We start from the raw sequence: 9,382 nt of genomic DNA on the forward strand, positions 1-9,382 counted from the left end.
TGTCTGTAGACCTCTGAGACAGGATTGTGTCAAGGCACAAATCTGGGGAAGGTTACTGAAAGATTTCTGCTGCTTTGAAGGTCCCAATGAGCACAGTGGCCTCCATCATCTGTTAGTGGAAGAAGTTCGAAAACCACCAGGACTCTTCCTAGAGCTGGCCGGCCATCTTAACTGAGCGATTGGGGGAGAAGGGCCTTAGTCAGGGAGGTGACCAAGAACCTGATGGTCACTCTGTCAGAGCTCCAGAGGTCCTCTGTGGAGAGAGGAGAACCTTCCAGAAGGAAAACCATCTCTGCAGCAATCCACCAATCAGGCCTGTATGTTAGAGTGGTCAGACGGAAGCCACTCCTTAGTAAAAGGCACATGGCAGCCCGCCTGGAGTTTGCCAAAAGGCACCTGAAGGACTCTCAGACCATGAGAAACAAAATTCTCTGGTCTGATGAGACAAAGATTGAACTCTTTGGTGTGAATGCCAGGCGTCACATTTGAAAGAAACCAGGCACCGCTCATCACCAGGCCAATACCATCCCTACAGTGAAGCATGGTGGTGGCAGCATCATGCTGTGGGGATGTTTTTCAGACTGGGAGACTAGTCAGGATAAAGGGAAAGATGACTGAAGCAATGTACAGAGACATCCTGGATAAAAACCTGCTCCAGAGCGCTCTTGACCTCAGACTGGGGCGTCGGTTCATCTTTCAGCAGGACAACGACCCTAAGCACACAGATATCAAAGGAGTGGCTTCAGGATAACTCTGTGAATGTCCTTGAGTGGCCCAGCCAGAGCCCAGACTTGAATCCGATTGAGAATCTCTGGAGGGATCTTAAAATGGCTGTGCACCGACGCTTCCCATCCAACCTGATGGAGCCTGAGAGGTGCTGCAAAGAGGAATGGGCGAAACTGGCCAAGGATAGGTGTGCCAAGCTTGTGCCATCATATTCAAAAAGACTTGAGGCTGTAATTGCTGCCAAAGGTGCATCGACAAAGTACTGAGCAAAGGCTGTGAATACTTATGTACACGGGATTTCTCAGTTTTTTTATTTTTAATAAATTTGCAAAAACCTCAAGTAAACTTTTTTCATGTTGTCATTATGGGGTGTTGTGTGTAGACTTCTGAGGGAAAAAATGAATTTAATCCATTTTGGAATAAGGCTGTAACATAAAATGAGGAAAAAGTGATACTCTGTGAATACTTCCCGGATGCACTGTATTTCAGAAGTTTATGAATTATATTTAATGAGCTTTCATACCCTTGGAATTTATGAAATGAAAAAAGCACCTTAAATATCCTTCCTCTGCTTTATATTCCAGCAGAAGTCATAACCTCGTATTCTGGAGTACAGGATTTTTTTTTTTTTTTGCTGTTCTGGAAATCCTGCGGGGTAACACAATGTTGCTTACATTGGAATACATGAACAGTTAGAACTAGTCATCCATTTTCTGACCATCATATTCATTTTCAACATCATGTAATTATTCATTTTTGTTCAGACAGTGAAAGGCTAGATCACACTCCAACCCAAGCCATAATGTTAAAGGGTCATCCCACGGCTTGCTTTTAACTGTAAATATTTGCTGGGCTGCTTTCTTTCTATTTTGAGTTTTAAAATTGAAAGTGTTTATTCTATAAAGATATTTGCAGATATGGAGAATAAAATTTATTTATCTATTAAAGTGGTTTGTGTTCCATGATTTCTTTAGCAGAGTTTTTTTTCTCCAGTTTATTGTTTGCCTTGTTTTAAAAAGAAGACCCTTGTAATATTCTATTCTGCTAGCGACTAGGACAGCACTGTTTTACTCCAAAGACTCCCTCCAAATCATGTAATCTGTGGTTGTTCTTTAAGTGCTAATGCCATATGAGATTTAATCAGATAGCCAGCTATAAACATGTAACTGCCTGTGTGCTCCTTAAGGTTTCCTTTAGCATTTGCATGTCTGCTGCGGTAGTGTCACATTGCACTGCACTGACTCATCCTTCTGGTTTGTCAGGTGGAAGTGGGCCATGTTGGCTAAATTTGCCTTATATGACTGAAGTAACTCCTGAACCTATTGGAATAAAGCTGCACAAACTGAGATGGCGTGAAGATAGTGGTCTTGTATTTCAATGAAGACTGAAGAAAACTGATTAATTTTGTCACATTGCATGCTGTATTTCCACCACAAATTTCTCAGTGTAAAGTTGTAAGTGGCATCATTTTGGCACAGTTCACACAGAAGCACTGCCACACAAAAACAAGCAGGTATAAATAAGTCTTTAGCCAACAGGGGGTAGGCTAGAAAATATTTGAGTCTGAATTTGTAAACTGGGGACACCCTGGGCCACAAATAAACTTGGGATTCAAAATCTTTTCCAACAGTAATACCCACCATAGTTTATCTAAATTACACTCCACTGTGTTGAAATCTTTTCTCTGCATTCCATTCATCTGTGGACCCTGCCAAGCATGACGTGATGTTAGTGAAATGCAGCTTGACTGACATTGTCTCAAAGAGCAAGCAAGTAGCAAGGCAAATGGGAACTACAGTAGCTGCTTGTTCCAGAAGTCCTTAACAGGCCGGTTTAGATGCTGGGCTATCTAGTAATACTACTGGGTCACAACAAGTCGCTTTAGTAAACTACAAGTGGAAAGTCTATGATTAGCCATATGCCCCTTAGGCCCATTTTGGACAAGATCGCTAGAAATGTCACTTGCAGAACTCTAAACTATATAGTATATCATTAGCACGTCTTTGTTGAATGACGTTAGCTTGCCATACACATTAACTCAGGCTGTAAATGAAATTTTGTTACCCTTCAATGTTAACTTCTGGAGCTGGCATAGCTGTGTGTAACTTAAAATAGAGCAGAGACCTGCACAGGGAGCCACAGACTGATTTAAACATCTCTGTAAACAAGGCTTAATAATTATACGTTTAGTTGTAAGTGCAGCACAGTTTTTTTCTGTTTTAAGGGAAAGCCAGTTTACACTTAGCAATGTGAAGGTGTGAGGAAGAATGTGAATCCAGACATTAAACAAAAGGCACTGCAGTGGCTTCACTGTTACTAACTTTTTTGTTTTTATATAATTTAAACGCAGATTTTAAGCAAGAAATATTGTGGCATCTGCTGCTGGGTTGTTGTCCTCTGCTGTGCTCTTTAAAGGCAAATTCTTCTTCTTTCTCTGAGGTTATTAAAGTACTACACTTGGTTTCATTCTCTTGCTTGTTTCCTTGGTATGGATAATAAAATTCAGAAAGTTTTGGAAGAAAATGAAACTAAGCTTGTTTTGAGGCTTCAAAAAAATTAATTTTGTGATTCTTTAGTGGTCAGCTAAGATCTAACTGGGAAATACTATGGAATCCTCGGACCCGTTTTTTCTTGACTGTCAGCTAGTAACTGCTGTCTGCCAGTCTGCCACTGTTGACTACCGTGAAACTCTTCTTAGTTCCTTTCATAGCAAAAGTTCTCAATGTATAAGAGTCAAACTGGAAATCAATGTCAAATAAAGAAAAAACTTTATTTTTACAAAGCGTTTCTGGTGTACAAGACCCCCTATTTGTCAGCTGGTCCACTATAGATTTCAGTACTCAAATCTGCATTTCCCATTATTTCATATTCTCTTAACACCTCTTACATGTTGTTCATCTTCACAAGGAAGTGTCTCATTCTCTTGAAATGGGCAGGCAACTGTTACTTCAAAATTACAACTGACCTATGGATATGATCTCAATTGTGAAATAACCGTCTGGCAGTTTGACTAGGACTCGTTTATGCCTAGCTTGACACGTCTGTGATAAATTTCTCGCCTCAAAAATTTAGCAGGTTCACAAAATGGATAGATGGGTAACAGTTCTACATCTCTTAAGATTTCTGAATGATCTTATTTGAGTTTAGAGCAAGGAGCTGTATTAAGTTTGGTATTTTTCAAGTCAAAGTTATTTCTTCACAAACTTGGTATATATTCATTTACCACACAAAGTCGTGTGTTGAAGTTCAGCACTTTCCATAAATTAAAAAAATATATATATCATGTCTACACTGGTACTTTATATTGAAGGCTATTGGACATGGAGGAAAGGCTTAAAAACTTACCAAATAATACATTTTTCAAGCCAAGATAGTTGTGTATTTATTCCGTGTCTTGTGATCAGAAGCACTTTGTAGTGTAGTTTCGACATACTGTATAATTTTTGAACAAGAAAAAGCACTAATATTAATAGATGTATCCATTTTTAAAGAAGACCAGCTGTGTGTTCTACATTCACACTTGCCTTCTCCCACAACAACTTTTAATGGGGTGGTTTCCTCAAAAAAAGACCAAATCACAGTAAACTTTTCATACTTTGTGGTAGGTTTTGTTTTGATTTACTTCTATAGTTATGTGTGGACTTGCACAATTAAATAGAAAAGGTACCTTGCCCAGAGAAAATTAGTACCATGAATATGCAATAAAATGATAATTTATAGATTCCTTTTGTTCTCAGTAATATTCATCGGAAACACAGAAGGCATGGATCAATACTTGACAACTATCTGGGTTTAAAAAATTTACATATTTAGTAAGATTTTAAGCTTTACTGCGTGCCCAATACTCTCATTTGTAAAGCATAAGTGCAGGTAAGAATGTTTTTTAATTTATAGAAAGCAATTAACTTTAGACACAATTTTGTTTGTCAACTGCATATAGACCACATTTGTGAAGAAATAACTTTGACTTAAAGGATATGTTCAGTACTCTTCAAGAACCTACAGCCACTTCATTAATTCGTCAGTGAGTTGCCTTTCCTACAGATTATTGATAACATCATTTGAAAAGCCAAGGTGCTGCCCTCAGAACCTAACAACAGACAATCTCAATACCTCAGCTTTGCAAAATCCAAACTGGAATTGAAACGAAATACGTCCAACTTACCCAAATTAGAGTATCCAAATACACCAGTTGAGGTGCAGAATAGCCTGCAGCAGTAACTCCATCAAGCCTTCATTACTCAGACCAAACTCAACAAATTCATAAATTCATAAAACAGACCTATAAATTGTGTTATCGATATAGGTTATAGTTCAGTGTTGCACAGGCGCAGCCAATAGACTGCCATACATCATTCAAAAATAAAAGCACCAAAGCACATCTTTCACTGCTCATTTGTTCCCAGGCTTCCTTCTTACTGTTGGGACTGAATGTCCACAGTCAGATTTGAACATTATGATCAAATTTGTAAAATGCAAAGGTGAATTCATATACAGTTAGGTCCATAAATATTTGGACAGAGACAACTTTTTTCTAATTTTGGTTCTGTACATTACCACAATAATTTTAAATGAAACAACTCAGATGCAGTTGAAGTGCAGACTTTCAGCTTTAATTCAGTGGGGTGAACAAAACGATTGCATAAAAATGTGAGGCAACTAAAGCATTTTTTTTAACACAATCCCTTCATTTCAGGGGCTCAAAAGTAATTGGACAAATTAAATAACTGGAAATAAAATGTTCATTTCTAATACTTGGTTAAAAACCCTTTGCTGGCAATGACAGCCTGAAGTCCTGAACTCATGGACATCACCAGATGCTGGGTTTCCTTTTTAATGCTCTGCCAGGCCTTTACTGCAGCAGCTTTCAGTTGCTGTTTGTTTCTGGGCCTTTCTGTCTGAAGTTTAGTCTTCAACAAGTGAAATGCATGCTCAGTTGGGTTAAGACCAGGTGACTGACTTGGCCATTCAAGAATTTTCCACTTCTTTGCTTTAATAAACTCCTGGGTTGCTTTGGCTGTATGTTTTGAGTCATTGATTGGGCGGTGTTTCATGATACAGATGGACAATTTGACTGCATTTAGCTGGATTTGAGCAGACAGTATGTCTCTGAACACCTCAGAATTCATTCGGCTGCTTCTGTCCTGTGTCACATCATCAATAAACACTAGTGTCCCAGTGCCACTGGCAGCCATGCACGCCCAAGCCATCACACTGCCTCCACTGTGTTTTACAGATGATGTGGTATGCTTTGGATAATGAGCTGTTCCACGCCTTCTCCATACTTTTTTCTTGCCATCATTCTGGTAGTGGTTGATCTTGGTTTCATCTGTCCAAAGAATGTTTTTCCAGAACTGTGCTGGCTTTTTTAGATGTTCTTTAGCAAAGTCCAATCTAGCCTTTCTATTCTTGAGGCTTATGAGTGGCTTGCACCTTGCAGTGCACCCTCTGTATTTACTTTCATTCAGTCTTCTCTTTATGGTAGGCTTGGATTTCGATACGCCTACCCCCTGGAGAGTGTTGTTCACTTGGTTGGCTGTTGTGAAGCGGTTTCTCTTCACCATGGAAATGATTCTGCGAACATCCACCACTGTTGTCTTCCGTTTATGTCCAGGGGCCTCATGTATAAACGGTGAGTACGCACAGAAATGTTGTGTACGAATGTTTCCACGCTCAAATCGCGATGTATAAAACCTAAACTTGGCATAAAGCCACGCATATTTCCATGGTAGCTCATAACCTGGCGTACGCAATTTCTTCGCTCAGTTTTGCAGACTGGCGGCACCCAGCGTCAAAGCAGTGCTACTGTTCCTGTGTAGTTACCCTTTCTTTCTTAGACCAACATTCCTGACGCGGCTTTATAAATACACTGAAACTAACTGCATATTGTTTATTAGTGTAATGCATCTGATTGTAATTAATCTGCAGAAATATAATGGTCCAGGGAATAGCCATAGTATTCCAAATACCATAACTGCTTTAGCGTTATTACTCTCAATGCATCTTCTTCTTCTTTCAGCTGCTCCCGTTAAGGGTTGCCACAGCAGATCATCTTTTTCCATATTACTCTCACTGCACCACTCGGAGTATTTATATCACTGTACCTGAGTTGGGAATCACAGCAGCAGCTCATTGGAAAGAGAATTATCGGTATACAGTATCAAGCACGCTGCCTTAGCCACGGCAAAATGGTTCAAAGCCTTTCCTGTATGGAACTCACGGTTCAGAAACAGTTTCATCCTAAGAACTATAAACGCACTCAATCAAGTGCTCCTTGTAGAACTGTTTGTACTTATAAGTACAATTATCCCACTGTAAACTTGCACTACAGTTATAAAATTGCACAACCTGCGACACTTTATAAAGTGTGCATGATGATGATATAATTTTTAAGATGAAATGTAGCAAAATATATTGATTATAGTATACAGATATAACTTTAACTTCATTTAAATAATCTGTATCGTTAATAATTAAACATGTGAGGACACGGTGCCGCAGCACTAGCTAGTTCACGGATTGCTCCTGCCTTGCGCTGTATTCTTACTGGTGCTGATGCGACACTGGAAGGATAGATGGATAGAATAATTAAACATGTACTACGAAGATATTTCAATGTTCCTTAAACGTTTTGAAGAATCTGCGTTCTAAGCTTACAGATGGCTTAACGTCTATTACAGAGCTGATTGTGTGGCGATTGGGTATTTGGAGAAAGAAAAGTAAGGACAGGAATTGGAGGTTAGTACGTCTGATAGACACAGTACTTCTGTAATAAATTATTTCATCAAAGGTCACGCATGGCGCAGCAAGCTATGAGCCCCTCATAGCAAGCCTCTTGCGTGAGGTATGAACAATCACTGCGCCACCGTGTTCCCATGTTTAATAACATGCTTTCATTGCTATCATCATGAAAAAGATATCATGTATACATCTCAGTATTTTAATTATTCAGAGAGCTGTAATATCACGAATGTAATGGATTCTGTGTCCTGTCGGAGAAAGAGAAAGAACGGAAGCATGTAGTGATTCACACACATAGAGCACATAGAGGATCAAACACAGAACAAAGCATTTAACGTGCTACTTTAGTTACGATGGGATTTGAGAAACTAGTAAAATGAACTATTTTAAAATGAAGTTTATGATGTTCTACTTTAATGACAAAATAAACTATGTGATTAAAGCAGAAATTTCGAGATTAAACTTGACATTTCGTGCTTTTTTCCCACTGTGTGCCTATTTTTTTTCTCTGTATCCTAATAAGTTTTCATATGACCCTCAGACGGTGGGCTACGAGTCGCTTTTTCACGGCGACTTTGATATGTGACAACTTTTTTTATTTCGGGCAGTGTGCGACTTTGTGAACTTGAGCTTTCGAGTTTCTCCGACACTCTGTCACTCGATCAACTTCCTTTTGTTGATTATGCCACTGTTTAAACCAACAAATAGTACATTTTTCCTTGCCTCCACTTGGTATTCGCTGAAATTCTTATATTTTCCCCCGTGATTTTGCCATTGTCTTTTCACAGAAGGCTGAGCTTAAGGGCTATTTATATTGATTTGCATATTCAGAGAGGCGTAATTCTTGGAGGAGTTGGGGCAGGACAGAAGGCGCATGCACGTGCGTTACTTTTCACACTGATCGGGATTTATGTAGCAGAAGAACGTGGAAGTTTGCGTACACACAGATTCCTGCATCTGGATTTTTCTGTGCGTACGCACATTCCTGCTTTTGTGCTTATGCCATATTATAGTGTGAGTTCTAAGCACTGCGTTATACATGAGGCCCCAGGTCTTTTTGCGTTGCTGAGTTCACCAGTGCTTGCTTTCTTTCTCAGGATGTACCAAACTGTAGATTTTGCCACTCATAGTATTGTAGCAATTTCTCGGATGGGTTTTTTCTGTTTTCGCAGCTTAAGGATGGCTTCTTTCACCTGCTTGGAGAGCTCCTTTGACTGCATGTTGTCTGTACACAGCAAAATCTTCCACATGTAAGAACCACACCTCAAACCAACTCCAGGCCTTTTATCTGCTTAATTGATAATGACATAACGACGGACTTGCCCACACCTGCCCATGAAATAGCCTTTGAGTCAATTGTCCAATTACTTTTGAGCCCCTGAAATGAAGGGATTGTGTTAAAAAATGCTTTAGTTGCCTCACATTTTTATGCAATCGTTTTGTTCACCCCACTGAATTAAAGCTGAAAGTCTGCACTTCAACTGTATCTGAGTTGTTTCATTTAAAATTCATTGTGGTAATATAGAGAACCAAAATTAGAAAAAAGTTGTCTCTGTCCAAATATTTATGGACCTAACTGTATAAAGCAGTGTCTTCTGGGCCTATCAGCACCTAAAATATTCTCTGCTTTCAAGAATGTGCCTTCAAATTTAAAGAAGCATGTTGAGGTAAGCATGTTCTTCCTCTTCTTAAGCTATCTGATACAGACCCCCTGAAGTACCAAAAACAGTGTCTTTTTAATCTTAGCAAAACAAAAATTTACAGGCACAAATAATATCTTGAGATCACTAGGTACCAATTGTTCAAATAATATCCATTATGTTGTACCCACAAGATATTGCTACAGTTCTTCTGAGGCTTGTTATTGAAACTCGAGGAAGCCTCATCATAAACGTTAGTGATTAACTGGAGAAGA

The sequence above is a fragment of the Erpetoichthys calabaricus genome, chromosome 1 (assembly GCF_900747795.2).
Source record: "Erpetoichthys calabaricus chromosome 1, fErpCal1.3, whole genome shotgun sequence".
NCBI classification, from domain to species: Eukaryota; Metazoa; Chordata; class Cladistia; order Polypteriformes; family Polypteridae; genus Erpetoichthys; species Erpetoichthys calabaricus.